The sequence below is a fragment of the Pseudorca crassidens genome, chromosome 1 (assembly GCF_039906515.1).
Source record: "Pseudorca crassidens isolate mPseCra1 chromosome 1, mPseCra1.hap1, whole genome shotgun sequence".
Classification (NCBI taxonomy): domain Eukaryota; kingdom Metazoa; phylum Chordata; class Mammalia; order Artiodactyla; family Delphinidae; genus Pseudorca; species Pseudorca crassidens.
The window spans coordinates 79,644,829-79,661,926 of NC_090296.1; the positions used below are offsets into that span (position 1 = coordinate 79,644,829).

At 36.7% G+C, this 17,098-nt stretch overlaps 1 protein-coding gene and 1 pseudogene across 1 annotated transcript in view; both read right to left on the reverse strand.

Moving 5' to 3' along the window:
* Nucleotides 1-17,098, reverse strand: part of DPH6 (diphthamine biosynthesis 6) — a 179,031-nt gene that overhangs the window by 112,876 nt on the left and 49,057 nt on the right. The window lies entirely within an intron of this gene.
* LOC137226861 (small ribosomal subunit protein uS2-like) lies at nt 895-15,321 on the reverse strand (annotated as a pseudogene).

Here is a 17,098-nt window from a genome sequence, read left to right on the forward strand (position 1 = left end):
GTTTGGTAACTTCTTTAAAAGTTAAGGATAAATTTATCATATGACCCAGCAATTTCATTCCTGGTACCTATGCATGAGAAATGAAAACACATGTCCACACAATTTACATGTGAATATTCATAGCAGCATTACATATACTAGCCAAAAACTGAAAACAATTTAATTTTCCATTAATTGGTGAATGGATAAACAAAATGTGAGATACCTATATAATGGAATACTATTCAGCAACGAAAAGGAATAAAACACTGATACATGTACAACGTAGATAAACCTAGAAAACACATTATGCTAAGAGAAAGAAATCACATACAGAAGACTACATATTAGATGATTTCATTTACATTAAATGTTTAGAAGAAGCAAATCCATAGAGACAGAAAGCAGGTTAATGGTTGCCTTGGGTTGGGGTATGGGAACAAGGACAAATAGCACAGGAAAACTGGTGGAGGTAAAAATGTTCTAAAGCTAGATGGTGGTTGATTGTCCAACTCTATAAATTTACTGAAGTCATTGAATTGTACACTTACAATGAGTATTTTATAGCACACTGCCATTTATACCTCAATAAAACTATAAAATACAAATAATTAACAAGGAATTCCTTAGTTGTGGAACCATACTGCATGCCGTGCAGTGCAGCCAAGATACAAAAATAAATAAATATCAATAAACAAATTTTAAAAATTAAAAAAAAAGTCATTAGGTCCAGCCCACATGCAAAGGGAGAAGATTACAAAAGGGCAGGAACACTAGAAAGCAGAGATATTGGGGACCATGTTAGAGGCTGTCAAACGCAATATGTAATGGGTAATTGGGTTAGTTACACTATTCCTTCTACTTTTGTGTATGTTTGAAATTTTTCCTAATAAAAATTTCACGAGAGAGAAAGTATTATTTTCAGAAACTAAATGCAAGTAAACATTTATTTTTAACAAAATTTCAGAAGTTTCTACAAAGTAGCAAAATAATGAAAATGTTGTTAAATGAAAAAATAATAAAATGATTATTTTAACATTTTTTGACCACTTACCACATACCAGATACTGTTCTAAACATTTAACATGTATTAGTGTAATTTAATTTTCACAACAATACTCTGCAGTAGGTATTACTAACATCCTTCAGATGAAAAAACTAAGGTACAAAGAGTTAAATAACTGGGCTTCCCTGGTGGCACAGTGTTTGAGAGTCTGCCTGCCGATGCAGGGGACGCGGGTTCCTGCCCCAGTCCGGGAAGATCCCACATGCCGCGGAGCAGCTAGGCCCGTGAGCCATGGCCGCTGAGCCTGCGCGTCCGGATCCTGTGCTCCGCAACAGGAGAGGCCACTACAGTGAGAGGCCCGCGTACCGCAAAAAAAAAAAAAAAGTTAATAACTTGCCCAAGGTCACATAGCTAGTAAGTAGTAGAGCCAAAAGTTCCATGGGTGGCAGGGAGGGGGATGGGGACTGAATGGCACATGGGGAACACATCAAAAGTTCAGAATTAGGAATTCTTGGAGAAGGGGATTAAGATTTTTTGTGTTGCCATGTGTTGTCTTATTAATGTTTACATCATTACTACATAGTTCGGGTGTCAAGATATGTTATTATGTCAAAATAACTAAATGGTCTTATTCTCTCTTGTCAACCCCATTACAGGATCAGGTCATTACAAAGACAAGTTTATTCTATGGTTCACACTCTGCTCAAAAGATCAGCATGGATTATTTTTAGATGTAAGCAATATTTAATAGCTAATGTAATTTCTTATTTATACATATCATAAATGTGGCCAGCTGTTCTTTTCAACTCTCTTTTGTTCTTCTAACAAATCACATGCCTTCATCAGTCTCTGATCAGTTGGCAGGGCAAGGCTTCCTTTTCTCATGCTTCACTCTCCCTCTGTCCAAGTCAAATGTCTAAAAACTGTTTGGATAGAATATTTCTGAATTTATGAAGTAATTTCACATATATTATCTTATTTGATCCTTCTCACACTAGCCTGTAATTAAATTGACAGTTTATAGTATTGCTCTATTTGGATTATAGAAGTATGGTAAGTAAGTGGGGAATTCAAAACTCACACTGGAACTCCTGCTTCTGAGTCCAGGGCCCTTCCTAGCACCCACTATTCTTCCCTAAATGGTTCTGGAGTTTAGGAGACCAAAAATCACTAGTTAGTTTAAGTAATTAAATATTAGTTTGAAAAGAACAAAAAAAGAATTGTACATTATGTAAAATAAAGTTCTACAGAGCTATGAAAGAGATAGAAATGATGAGGAAAGGAAATTACAATCAGGCAAAGGGAATTTAAAAATCTGGTTGAGGGCCACAGACATTTTAATTCAGGAAAAAATGAGACTCTGAATTTTATTAATATTAAATTCCCTAAAAATACAAGGTTGATACTGCAACTTTGTGCATAGCAAGCTATAAAATCACCTAGCATCTTGTAATTTCAGCCAATGAATACAGTAAATACATACTTAGTTGTCTGTCCAGCATCTCTCTTGTGCAAAACACCCACCTACCATCCATGTGGTAACCACAACTATTTTTTACAAGATGATTTGGTCCCTGTGGAGATAACTAATTGGTTCAAAACTGGGCACTCCAAGCTGGCCAACAGTTGTTTCTCAGAAATTTGAAATTGAAACTAATAGATTTCAATCTCAGGCTAAGACGGACTCTTGAAAAGGGAGTTATAACCTTGAAAACTAGGAGCAGCCATGTTTTCTACCATGTAATCTGGGGATCTGAGAAAACCAGCCTTTTCAGAGAAAATAGAGTGGATTTTTAAAGAGAAGCAGAAATAAGAGAGAAGAGTTTTGAAAGTACTCCAGTCCCTTGCTCTAGAGTTTTATGACATTGGCTTCCCTTCTGTCCTTAAAACACTTTTTTCTAGATTAAAAAAGACCCAACTAATACATCATAAGTAGAATAAGATGCATACTAATAAATATTAACTAGAATTACAACCAAAACTTATTCACCAAACTTTTGCAGGAAAGGGTCCATATCTTTCTCATGTTCATATTACAGTGTACACAGAATAAGATGCTTTTCATTTACATAATGAAATATTAAATATAAAAACCATTTTTTCTGGTGCAATATATAAAAACTATTAAATGTTTTACTTTGGGGGGATGGAAAACAAATTCTATACCTTCATGTGCAGTTCTATTTGTCTAATAATGCACTATTTTTTAGAATGTCAGCAAAGGTTATCTGGGTATGGGATTACAAGATTTTTTAAACATTTTTCTTAATTAACAACCTAATAACGATTACTTTTAAAAAGTAGCAAAAAGCAATAAACTATTTTTGGCAAGCAAACAATTAGACAAAATTACTGAAAATGCATAAGCCCTGAAGCAATGCTCTTCATGCAGGAGGTGCACCTAAACTTAAAACACCCAAGGCTAAAAGAAGACTGAGCATTTATCTTTGTACTTGGACTAAATCTACTCTAGGATCCCTGGCCCTTTTTCAACTGCACCTCAATTCTTGGGTGAATCTGCACTTCACTAAGTAAAGTCTGAGATTTCTGTGGCTCCCATTTAGTCCCTCTTAAAGGAAAATATATCCCCCGAAACCAGAAAAGAAAGCAGTCTGAATTGTCAGTTATAAAGAGAGATTTGTAGTGGATCAAGTGAATGTGGAATATAGTTAATAAATGAACTATGTTCCATCATTGTAAAACAAAATACCTTCAGTCTATTTGACTAGAAAAGGAAAACTATTATAAATTATTATGTGTACGTGACCACATAGAGCCATATAATGAGAGCAATCTGTTGTGCCAACCTTTCACTTTCTTTAGGTCCAGGAATGTACAAAAAGAATATTTTCTTATAATAAATTCTTGTGTGCCTCTTCATTCATGCTATTTTATTTAGAATTTTTCTTTTCTGAGATAGCCTCCTGGGACACGCATCTCATTTTCATGAGGGTTCCTGAGAGACTTGAGCATACAGTATTTACTTCAGTACAATGTCAACAACATATTGCAGAACATTTCATCTAAAATAATAATAGAAAATGTTGAGCCATCTTTCCATTTGGAAAAATATATCTGGAAGAATGTGATGTCTGACGAAATCCACAATGCTTAAACACACTGTGCCATCTCAGCTTGCTTTGGGAATTTAAAGATACATATATATGTATATATATTCTTTTTTAAAGAATAGAAAAATGAAGACAGATAAAAGGCCGCACAACATTAGGGAAGAGAAAATTAATGGATATCGATATACAGTGCCTGGCACAGAGTCAACAAGAATGCCATAAGGTTAGCTGACTACCTTGCTTGGTCAAAAGTGAAATGACTGGATTTGTAGATAAAATTTTTCTACAAAGTAGACTGTTACTGAAATTAATGTCCTAAACCAAGTTCTTTCAAGTTCTTCCTATAATCACTTTCTCAGTGGCATTTTCAATTAATCATCTGAACTTCCATGGTCAAACATCAAACATGCGGCCAATGAAGGAAGACAATTAAATTCACCTATTACGTTATTCAAGTTTTTCACTCAGAAATAAGAATATTTGCCAACTAACAAATGAAAATTGTTTATCATGTGGGTGCTAGAAGGTAATCCACAAATTTCCTCCTTGTCAGTAATAGTAATCTATAGGAATAAGATTTCCTAAGATTCAGAAACATTTTCTCACTAAAGATTATTTCCCATGGCCTTCACTGACTGAGATTTTCAAGTCTGAGAGTATTGCTAACAATCACTGAGGTGTTAAATAAGTGCATGCTCTTTGCTAAGGGTTTCACATGTATTATCTTATTCCATCTTCATTATAACTTCATAAGGTATGTTCCTTTACTTTTGATTTTACTAATAAGAAAACTGAAGCACAGAGGGATTAAGTAACTTATTCAAGAACATACAACTACTAGGGCAGGTTGGCTCCAGAGTCTGGACTTGTAACCACTACACTGAAACATCAGGGCAAAGGTATAGAAAAAAACGAATAATGAAGTCCACTATTTTGGTTTACTAGACACTAGACAGAACTTGACAAACATAGTTCCAAATGTGTGAACTACTTTTATCTGATTTTTAGTGTCATCTTTAACATGGTTCTATCTTCTACCTTAGGAAGGTCACTAACTTTTAAGTTCTTTATTCAAAAGTAGTAGATTCATGCTGATCTACCAACGTTCTCTCATCCATAGTCACAAATAAAACATGTGAAGTGGCTTGAGGTAAGAAGGGGAGTAATTGGGCAGAGAGTTAGACAAACGGCTTAAGAATAACAGAAGGGAGAGGAACCATGTACCTAGTAAATGCACAGGGACAAATAATGAAGTCATAATGTGGAGAACTCTTGTATTTCAGATGAGGGTATTTTAATAACATTTTTATTGCTCCTGCTGTATTTTCTGAATCTGAGATTAAAATGTACTACTACCTATTTTAAGATTCTATTTTAAAATTGAAGATTTCTATCCCAGCCTAATATAGCCTTCTAGAGAAAGCTCTGGAGCCAACTGCCTAGGTTCAAATTATGATTCAATCATTTATTAGCTGTGCGGCCTGGCAAAAGTTACTTATCTTTCTGTGACTCAGTCTCCTTATCTGTAAAAAGGAAAGATAAAACAGTAGTATAGAGTTAATGTAAGGAGTATATTAATACATGTAAATCACTTAGAACAGTGCCTGCTCAAAAGTAGGCAATTTTTATTTGCTCAAAAAATATTACCTTTAGTTATTATTACTATTACTGCCTTTAGTTATTATTACTAACAATTATTATTATTACTATTACCATCATTACTACTACTTGTCATCCATCTATTTCTGAATGACATACTTTTTAATGATTTTCAGATTTCTCTAAAATGATAGCTATTTGTGCAATGCACAGTTTAACTTTTGCACATACTCACTATTTTGGAGCACCAAACTCCAAAATACCAAAGCAAAGAAACCAGAGCAGTTATTTCCATTATTAACTGAAAATAAACTGGATAACAACATTAGTTGGCAAGAACTAAAAAAATAAAAATCATGTTAAAATACTCAACTGTTGATGATTATAAATACCTGTATCTTTAGAAATATTAGATGGCTGAATTCTTAACTTTTGCTGAATTCTTAACTTTTTCAACAAAACTTCATACTTCAAACAAGAAACTTCTTTTCCACCATTCTCCATATCAAAATTATCCATCAATAAATTCTACCAACTTGTCTCCATTACAGCAACAATTAACATTCATACAGTCTAAGAGCTTCAAAGTCAGTTCATGGTTAAAAAACAAACAAACAAACAAGAAACATGAGCAATAGAAAGAAAGCTACCGTAATCTGATAAGTGTCTACAAAAAGCCCATGGCAGGTATCTTCTTAACAGTGAAATAACTAAAGGCTTTCATTCTGAGATCAGAAATAAAACTGCCATTATTCACAGGTGATGTAATTATGCACAAAAATCCAAAACAGTTAACAGAAACACTATTAGATTAATAAGTGAGTTTAGCAAGATCACTATATAATACAAGGTCAATATGCAAAATTAAAATTGTATGTCTATATGTCAGCAACAAATAATTTGATATCACTGTATTATGGGCTGAACTATGTCTCCACAAAATTCGAATGCTGAAGTCTTAAACCTCCAGTACCTCAGAATGTCACTGTATTTGGAGATGAGTCCTTGAAAGAAGTAAATACAGTAAAATGAGGTCATATGCGTGGGCCCTACTCCACTATGACTATGTCTTTATAAGAAGAGTAGGTCTTCTATACCTTATATTAGGTCACAGATATACTCACAGACACAGGAAGACCATATGAAGACATAGGGAGAAGGTCATCTGTAAGCCAATGAAAGAGGCCTCAGAATGACACCAATCCTACTGACACCTTGATCTTGGACTTCTAGCCTCTAAACTGTGAGGAAATAAATTTCTATTGTTTAAGCCACTCACTCTGCGGTACTTTGTTATGGCTGCCCTAACAAACTAATACACATTGGCATTAGCATCAAAAACACTCAGACATAAATCTAAAAAAATATGTGAATGACTTCTACACAAAAAACTTCAAAACATTAAGAGGAATTAAAGAAGACTCAAATAAATGGAGGGATATACTACATTCATGGATTAAAGATTCAATATTGTAATGATGCCGGATCTCTTCTAATTAATTTATAGATTCAGTATAATCCCAATCAAAATGCCAGTGGATTATTTTTGTAGAAACTGGCAACTTGATCTAAAATAGCTGGGAAAAAAGCACAGCACTCTTAAAAAAGAAAAAAGTTGGAGAAATTACACTACCAGATAGTAAACTTATTATAAAGCTGCAGTAATTTAAAAAGTGTTCTAATGGCACAAGAAGGAACAAATGAACCAACAGAAGAAAATAGGGAATTCAGAAACAGATCCACATGTATAAGATCACTTAATTTACGTCAAAGATGACAATGTGGTATAGTGAGGTCTTTTCAATATATAATACTGGGACAAATGGATATCCATTTGGGACAAAAAAAAAAATGAATCTTTACCCCTAGTTCACACTATACTCAAATCAATTTCAAGTGCACATCTAAATGTGTAAGTGAATAATAGCTTCTAAAAGACTGTATAGGAGAATACTTTTCTGACTTTTGGATAGGTAAAGATTCCAAAACCAAGGTATAGAGATGCCTTATCTAATAATAAAGGAAAAAATTGATAATTTAAAATTTTTAAGCAGAGTAGAAGATATTTTTCTACCACAGAATAAAAAATATTTGCAACTCATTTATCTAACAAAGGACTTAACAATATCAGAAATATAAAGAACTCCTAAGTCAATATGAGAGAAAGAGAGGATCAAACAGAAAAACTGTCAATAGATTTGACAGGGCACTACCAAAAAAGAATATCGAAATGGTGCCTTCCCTGGTGGAGCAGTGGTTAAGAATCCACCTGCCAATGCAGGGGACATGGGTTTGAGCCCTGGTCTGGGAAGATCCCACATGCTATGGAGCAACTAAGCCACAACTACTGAGCCTGGGCTCTAGAGCCCATAAGCCACAACTACTGAAGCCCGTGCGCCTAGAGCCCGTGCTCTGCAACAAGAGAAGCCACTGCAATGAGAAGCCCGTGCACCGCAATGAAGAGCGGCCCCCGCTCACAACTAGAGAAAGCCCACGCGCAGCAACGAAGGCCCAATGTAGCCAAAAAGAAAATAAATTTTAAAAAAATCGAAATGGACAAAAGACATATAAAAACTTTTCAATCTCAGCAGAGAAATGCAAATTAAAATCATAATGCATAACATTATATACCACCAGAATGACTAACTTTTTTTTTTTTTTTTAAAGTGGCAATGCCATTTGCTGACAAGGACGCGGAACAACTGGACCTCTCATATATTACTGGTGGGAGTATAAATTGGAACAACCATTTTGGAAAACTATATGGTAATATCTACTAAAGCTGAACATAGGCATACCCTATAACCCAGCAATCTGACTCCTATACACATTTCTAATGGAAATGAGCCTACAAGTACACCAAAAGATATGTACAAAATATTCTGTAACAGCCCCAAACTAGAAAGAGCCCAAATGACCATCCATAGTAGAATGAATAAACAAAATATGGTATATTTATACATTGGGATACTATGCTACAATAAAAGTGCACCAAGTTACTGCTCTGTGCAAACACAGAAGTATCTCATAGACATAAAACGGATCAACAGAAGCCAGATATAAACTCATAAATATTATGATTCCAATTATTTTATGTTTAACAATAGACAAAAATAACCCATGGTGATTGAAGCCAGGATAGTGGCTGCCTTTAGTGAAGGGAGAGTGGTAACCAGGAGTGGATAAAAGAGAATTACTAAGGTGCTCTTTTGTATAAAACTTTGGACCCTTCTAAAATATTCTCTGAAGTGAACCCAAACAAATTTTAAGCAAACTTTTTAATTGAGGTAGAATGCACATATAGAAAAGTGTATCAAAGTGGACACCTTGATGAGTACTTACAAATAAAACCACCTAAGTAAATTCTACCCAAATCTACCTACTTCAGCCTCTTCACATATCACTCTCAACTTTCACTCTCAGCACTGCAGTCACACTAGCTTTCTCTCAGCCTCATACTATGCACCAGGCTGCTCTCCTGCCTGCTAGAGGCCTTTGCTCACAGCCATCGGTGGGATGGAAACACTCTTCCTTCCCAGCACTTAGTCAGATACTGTTCAATTGGACAAATTTCTTACACTCAAACCTCACTTCAAGAAAGCCTTTCATAATCCTTGACCAGTTTAAATTCCTCCTCATGGCCTCATGTACTTCTCCTTTGTAGTACTTGTCGTAGCTGCAATTTTATGTTTTAGATGGTTTATTTGATTAATATCTGTAGACACTAACAACTAATTATGTAATTAATTAGTAATTAACATAGACATTAATTACTAGACTCTAAGCAGATGCTCACCATTATACTCCTAGCAGTAAGCATAGGGCCTGTCACACAGTAAGTACTCAATGAATATTTGTTAAATAAATGAATGAAATTTAATGAAATCTAAAAATAAAATATTATGGAATCAAGAAAGAGGTATTAGTGAGTTCTTCCTTATACAGCAGTTGTTATTTTTGCTGTTGTTCAGGAGTGAATTTACAAATATTTACACATTTTGGAAACCATCAATGACACCAAGATACAAAGTTGTCTAGTAGAGTTGGAATCAACTCTATTCTCTAAACTGTGTTCCTTTTTCACATAGCAAGTTTTCTTGTCCTGGGAAGGGTACTCCTAAATTTTTTGTAACCATATCCATAGTCAGAAGTTGAGAAAGTAGAGCTCAATAATATGGTTAACTACTGACAGTAAAACCAAAACCAAAACCAAAAAACCCTCAAAAAACCTCTTTTTTAATCAATCTCTATATTTTGGGGGTGGGGGTCAGGGGGAGGAGAGAAAAGAAAAAGAATACTAACCCTGCCAATCTATAAAAAATTTAATCAACTCTCAATACAATGGAGGGAAAAAGATAACTCAAAATCATAGTTAAAAGTAACAAAACCAAGACACAAAACTGATCTTCAAACTTATTTAGTTAATATTATCCACTGTCATTCCAAAGCCATTACTCCAAGTATGAGGTATTTAAAAAAACAATTATTATTCTACTAACATTACCCAATGGTGTAAAAATCATATAACAGTTTAGAAACACCAAATACCACACGAATGGAAGACCACAGAACAAAAGATTGCCATCTGTTAAAATGGCCTATTATTGTTGACTGCACAGAGTTGTATTCTTTTTTCAATACTAGAAGGAAGCCTATGCAACATGAGTTCATCACTCTGCAAACCATCCTCTTCACTTGCTATAGGTTGAGCAGATACAAGACTCTTAAGTCCAGCACCACGCAAGGTCATAGTTTAATAGTTAGTACTTTCTCTCTGGATAGTTCAGAAGTTTAAAAGCCCCTGCCCCTAATAACTATCTCAAATGTCTTCCTAACCATGCTCTTGGACGTTTGTAAGTTCACAGGCTTGTCCCAAATAGATCTAGAATGATAAAATGTTTAAAATACAAAACAAGAACAACAACAAAAATCCCCTTTCAGTCTCAGGTCCCTCATTTTTTTTTTTTTTGCGGTACGCGGGCCTCTCACTGTTGTGGCCTCTCCCATTGCGAAGCACAGGCGCCAGACGCGCAGGCTCAGCGGCCATGGCTCACGGGCCCAGCCCCTCCGTGGCATGTGGGATCTTCCCGGACCGGGGCACGAACCCATGTCCCCTGCATTAGCAGGCAGACTCTCAACCACTGCGCCACCAGGGAAGCCCAGGTCCCTCATTTTTAACAGAAAAGTCATGAGCTTATATGAGCACTAGAGTCTCTCTTCCCCATCCCGCATTCACTCCTTTCTCCCAACTCTCACTTTTAAAAATAAAATCACCTCTTGGGAGAAAATTAGAGAATCCTCTTATTCCTTGTCTACCATAAGACACAGATATTTTGCACAGGTTGTCACATGGTTATCAAAGCATAAGGTTAGTTATTTAGAAATTTTCTACTCATTCCCCTCACCTCATCCCACATTTCCCCACTTCCCAGGAAGTACAGTTAAGAAATGGCCACCAGTGGTAAGTACAGGCTTCGCTGTTGCTAGGAATGGGCCTGCCTACTGTGGGAGTCAATACAATTTGATCTTTTGATCTTCCCTTTTAGTCTCAATTCATACAGTTGTTTTTACATAGATGTTGTCAAAGTATACGTGTAATTTTCTATCTCGTTAAATCATATGCATTTTTATGTGTTAATATATAGGCTTTAGCACTGAACTATCCCATTGGGATATTTAATGGGATATCCCATGGGAATAACTTATTTAACCATTCCCACAATGTTGTAGCTCTCAGAGTAGCAAGTTCCAGTAGTTTGCTCTTCCCTGAGAAAGCCACTCTATACTTTTCTATTTTCCTAAATTTGTCTCTTGCCAGTTCTAGAACACTAAATATAGAATGACCTTGTTCTTCCTTCTCATACTCCTTTCCAATTCCCTTTGCTCTTGACAAAATTTCTCTTGAGATACTACAACCAGAACCAAATGAAACAGTCTAAGTGCAGGACTTATAGAACTTACACCAAGGCAGAATCCTCTCTCCCCTCCTCCCTTCCTCCGTCTCTTTCTTTCTCTCCCCATCTCTCCTTCCCTCCCTCCCTTCCCTTCCTTTCCCCCCACAAGTTATTTTTCTGATGATTGTAAGACTTAACTTACCTTTTGATTACAAATGCATTTTAGGCTGATATGTGTACCTCCTCTGTTCCAACCTATCAAATTTTACTAATGACACAGAATACAAGAATATCTCTGGCCCCGAACCTACGTCCATGGAAATCTGGGAAAAGGTTTAGATGTGAAATAGTAATTATTCCACTGTGTGTTTGAGGAGGAAAGGGAAGATAACGAGGGAAGAGTTAAGAGAGATGGTCTGCCGGCTACTGCTATAGGGATAGAGGCCCCAGGGTCCTAATGTGAATAGCATGTTTGTCATAGCCAAAATCATTTTATCAATAACTGAACTTGTTTAAGTATTAAAGAGAATAACTAGTCACAGCAGCAAAGGAAAATCACAAGTTTGTGGGTCTAGCAGATGCTTGTTCCATTACTTTCTGACCACTGTGTATTTGACAGGTGTGCCTGGTGGGCATAGGTGCAGAGGTGTCATGATGGCGAGCTTCCCATTTAACTCAGAAAGTACTTTGCCAACAGCTGCAGCAGTGTCAATAGAAAGAAGCAGGAATAGGTTCCTGCAATAACATACCCATAACAACCAGCTTGCTAAAGCAACCATTCAGTCTTCTGAATGTCAACAAGGTCACAGACTGTAATGTGGCTTGTTTTCCACTGGGCAAAGAGGTTAAGAAGTTGATGAGATAAGAGGTAAAGTTAATAATTTTAAGGAAGTTGTCATATTTTTCTAGGTTCACCCCTATCATGAATATGAGGACAGTTTTTGGTCCTATCCTTTAAGTAAGTCCTCTATTTTCCAGGCTAATGAATGTATCAGTGTATGCCACAACATAATCAGTATCATAACCACTCCATATAATGCTGATGGTTAGGAAGTCAGTGATGGGCTCTCTCTTGATTAGAAGCTTCCTATTCTCAGTCCTGAATCTTATACCTTCTATGAGTCAAATCATATTGCTACAGTCAATGAATAGATCACTGATGGCTATACTCTCCACCTTGCAAATGTTTTCAGCATACTAACAAGAAGCTCAATATGATCCAAGTCAATTTAATTTGATATTCACTACCTTTTCTCAGAACTGCATCTGCTGGCAATGTAATCTAGTGATCAAGGAGAATGAGAGTGCTAGGGCTATTTTTATTAACAAGCATATATTGATTTGGGGGTCCTTGTGATTTAAATAATAACTCAACCTATCATTCTACAAGCAGTGTAGGTTATTTTACTACATACTTGTTCACATGAAGGCTAAACTTCCACTGCTTTGTTCACTGGCATTTACTTATTCATTTAACAAATAACTGGGGTACCCAAATATGAACAAGGCACCATGCCTACTCAAATCTGGTATTGTCCAGCATTTTGTTTCTACTAGGAATAAACTGCAAGCCAGCAGATTTTAACATGTACTCTCTTTTCATGATAATTTTTAACGTTAAATAAAATGGGGCTTAGTTTGATTTACGCATTATACGAATTTCTCCATTCAAACGACTGTCCGTGTATTTCTTCCCTTTTTTCCCTCTCTCATTGCCCGTCCTCTTTCCAAAAGATATTTCCCCTAATTTCATAATGACAATCAACGACAATAATAATAACAACCTAAGATATGGAAAAACATTAGAAGCTTCCTTTCATGGTTATATCACTTTCTGTTGAAAACCATGGCCTCTTAGCTTGTTTTTTCACTTTTCAGCAAAGTGACTCTCATGGATGCCAGAGCAGCCTTCCTGTTAGCATGAGTATTCAGCTTAGTCAAAAACTCAATTAGTCCTCTAAACTGCTAAATGGGTCAATTTCTAACAAGTGTAATTCTTCCTCGAAATATTCATAATGTTTCACATAAAAGATAAAAAACATAGAAAAGTTAGTTGCACATTACAACTTTTCTTCAACTTCCTAGTGAAAAACAAAGGCTCGGTCTCTGTTTTACACAGAGAAAACATTTTAGGAACCATTGAGTTGATTTGTGTACTGGAGAGTCAGTCTAGTTGTTTGTTTCTTTGTTTTTTTAATAAACAGAGTAAATATGTTCCTGAAAAGTTAACCCTAAAATAAAACTCTGATCATACTTTTTTTTTTTTGCAGTATGCGGGCCTCTCACTGTTGTGGCCTCTCCCGCTGTGGAGCACAGGCTCCGGACGCGCAGGCTCAGCAGCCATGGCTCACGGACCTAGGCGCTCCGCGGCATGTGGGATCTTCGACCGGGGCACGAACCCGTGTCCCCTGCATCGGCAGGCGGACTCTCAACCACTGCGGCACCAGGGAAGCCCCCCTGATCGTACTTTTGTTCCTTCATTAAGAAACTTCCGAAACTCAAGTTTTTACATTTATCTTCTAGAGAAAAAGTAGGAAGTCATTCTGATTTTAATTTTGTTCATATTCTTTTAAGGGTGGCTATATTTTAAAATAGTTCTCAGAGAATTCCTAATCAAGGTAAAAAGGACTACACAATGGGTCAAAGACATTCTTAAGCCAGACCTTAACCCATCCAATTTAGGTTTAGCATGGAATATTCTCAAGTTCAGTTCAATCCTTACACCTAGGTAGCAAATATTCTTTTTTTTTTTTTTTTTTTTTTAGAAACTGTTTATTTTCCATCAACCTATTTCCATTTTAAAGTCTGTGGAAGAACAGTTTAAGACCACTCAGTGGTTGTTCCTACCCACTCAGTGGCCTGAGCAGTGGGAGCTGCAGACCAGTCTTCAGTAGCAGGCTGAGCACTCCAGTCTTCAGTGGTGAACTGCTGAATAGACACACAGGGCACCTGCACACCCTCAGACCAGTCCGCCACCTCAGGCTGAGTAGCAGTGAACTCAGGAGCTGGAGCAGTCCATTCACCTTGAAATTCCTCCTTGGCCACAGCCTTCTCAGCTGCCGCCTGCTCTTCCTTTTCAATCTCTTCAGGATCTCTGTAGAAGTAGAGATCAGGCATGACCTCCCATGGGTGTTCACGGGAGACGGTGCCACGCATGCGCAGAACTTCCCAGGCAAGCATCCACCACATCAGACCCACTGAGTGAGCTCCCTTGTTGTTACATGGGATGGCAATGTCCACATACCGCAGAGGAGAGTCTCTGTTACACAGAGCAATGGTAGGCAGGTTAACGTAAGAGGCCTCTGTGAGAGGCTGGTGGTCAGCCCTGGGATCAGTAACCACCAGAAGTCTTGGCTCCCGGAAGGCTGCCTGGATCTGGTTCGTGAAGGTTCCAGGAGTGAAGCGGCCAACAGTAGGAGTGGCTCCAGTGGCAGCAGCAAACTTCAGCACAGCTCGCTAGCCAGTATTCCTGGAGGATATGACACTGACATCAGCTGGGCTTTCAATGGCAACAATGGCACGAGCTGCCAACAGAAGCTTCTCCCAGGTTCTCTTCAGATTTATGATGTAGATGCCATCACTTTTCCTTTTGTAGATGTACTGTTCCATTTGGAAGTCAAGGTTGGTGCCACCTAAGTGGGTTCCTACTACAAGGAATTTGAGGACATCCTCCTCCATTTGCAGGACATCAAGGGCTCCAGACATTGTTAAAGTTTCCCTTTAAGTTGTGATGGGAATCCAGAACAAAGCCGTATTGACCCTTATCTGGTGCGGAAAGCCGTGGCAAATATTCTTGACTTCAATCTCTCATTTGATAAATAATCTAGAACTATGATGCTTTAATTTTCCTAACTGGAAAACAATAAAAACAATGGCTTTAAAATGCTCATTCAGAGGAAAAACTTACTCCTTCAAAGTCTTTTTATGCAAATTGACAATTTTAAATGCTGCTCTGCAGTTTTCTATATTTATAATTAAGATACAGCTAATTATACTGGCACCAAGACATCATATGAATCTGTATACTTTATATGAAGCATTCCATGAGTGGGAAATTATTGAATTTGGGAGACAGCTATATGGGGATTCATAATGCTATTCTCTCTACTTTTATACATGCTTAAAATTTTCCTCATTCTAAAGTTAAAAAAGAAAAAGAAAAATTAAGCATTAAATAGCCACCAGAGTGATAGGAAACAAAATACCACCAGAATCTCTACATTACTATTTCCAACCACTGTTCTCCTATTGACAAATAATTGCCCATTCAGTTTGTTTGTTTTCTATTGGTGAATCCAAACTATAAGCTGTCCATTTCTCAGCAGTTAAAGAACAGTAAGTAGTTGACATTGGGATATTTATTCATCCTTTGTAGTATAAATTAATGTAAACTAAGTGACAATATTTTAAAGGTTATTCTCAATTATTAAAAATGAGACTACTGTTTTATAAATTAAATATAGGATAAACATTTAAAGAGGAATATTTGAAAAATAAAAAAGCTACTTGGAATAACTCTTGAAGCAATTTATACATAATATAGAAAAATTGCAACACTAGACTGTTATGCAGACATTTATTTAACTTATTTGTAGATATCTCTCTTTCATTTTGTTTTGTTTTTTTTTTTGCGGTACGTGGGCCTCTCACTGTTGTGGCCTCTCCCATTGCGGAGCACAGGCTCTGGACGCGCAGGCTCAGCGGCTATGGCTCACGGGCCCAGCCGCTCCACGGCATGTGGGATCTTCCCAGACCGGGGCATGAACCCGTGTCCCCTGCATCAGCAGGCAGACTCTCAACCACTGTGCCACCAGGGAAGCCCCTCATTTTGTTTTTAATTCACTTAAGAAGGCAGTTTAGGCACCTATTTCTATTTAGGATCATTATTAATACTAGAAAGGGAGGACTATATTTGTTTGAATCTATGAACTGTTTTCTGGTATGTGATTCTTTCATCACTGACATAGTTAAGTGACCATCATAAAGTGACTGTATCATCTGTTGTTTGTTACCCAGAAAACAGAATCTTTCAGCAGCTGTATTCATTTAAGTTCATACTAATGCTGTATTCTCCCTTCTGAAGTATGGAAGATTATTCTCATAGAAATTTTACTTAGCAATTGCTATCTGCTATGGTTTCTGGAATGCTTTAGTTATATATTCCATAATAAATTATATTTATTACTTACCTTTGATATAAGTACATAAGTAATCTGCTTCCTTAAAAGTGATCTTACTTACCAAACATCCCTAATTCTTTTCAACTTAAGTGAAAGTTAAATTTTAAAAACTATCTCCTTTTCAAATTTCTGATTTCTAACCACACATGGACTCTGGGCAGTTTGGCAATCAGTCCTCTTCTTTTCTCCAAAGGGATCATTCCAAATGTTTAAAATTCTCCTCAAATCCCTTAATTACTTCCATCATCTCCACCCACTTGAGGTAAATGGTCTTGCCTCCAAGACCACAGAAAAAAAAATAGCAAAGGACACATAGTCCTTTATCATTCCATTTCTCCTTTCTAAACATATCAATATTCTTCTGTCCAG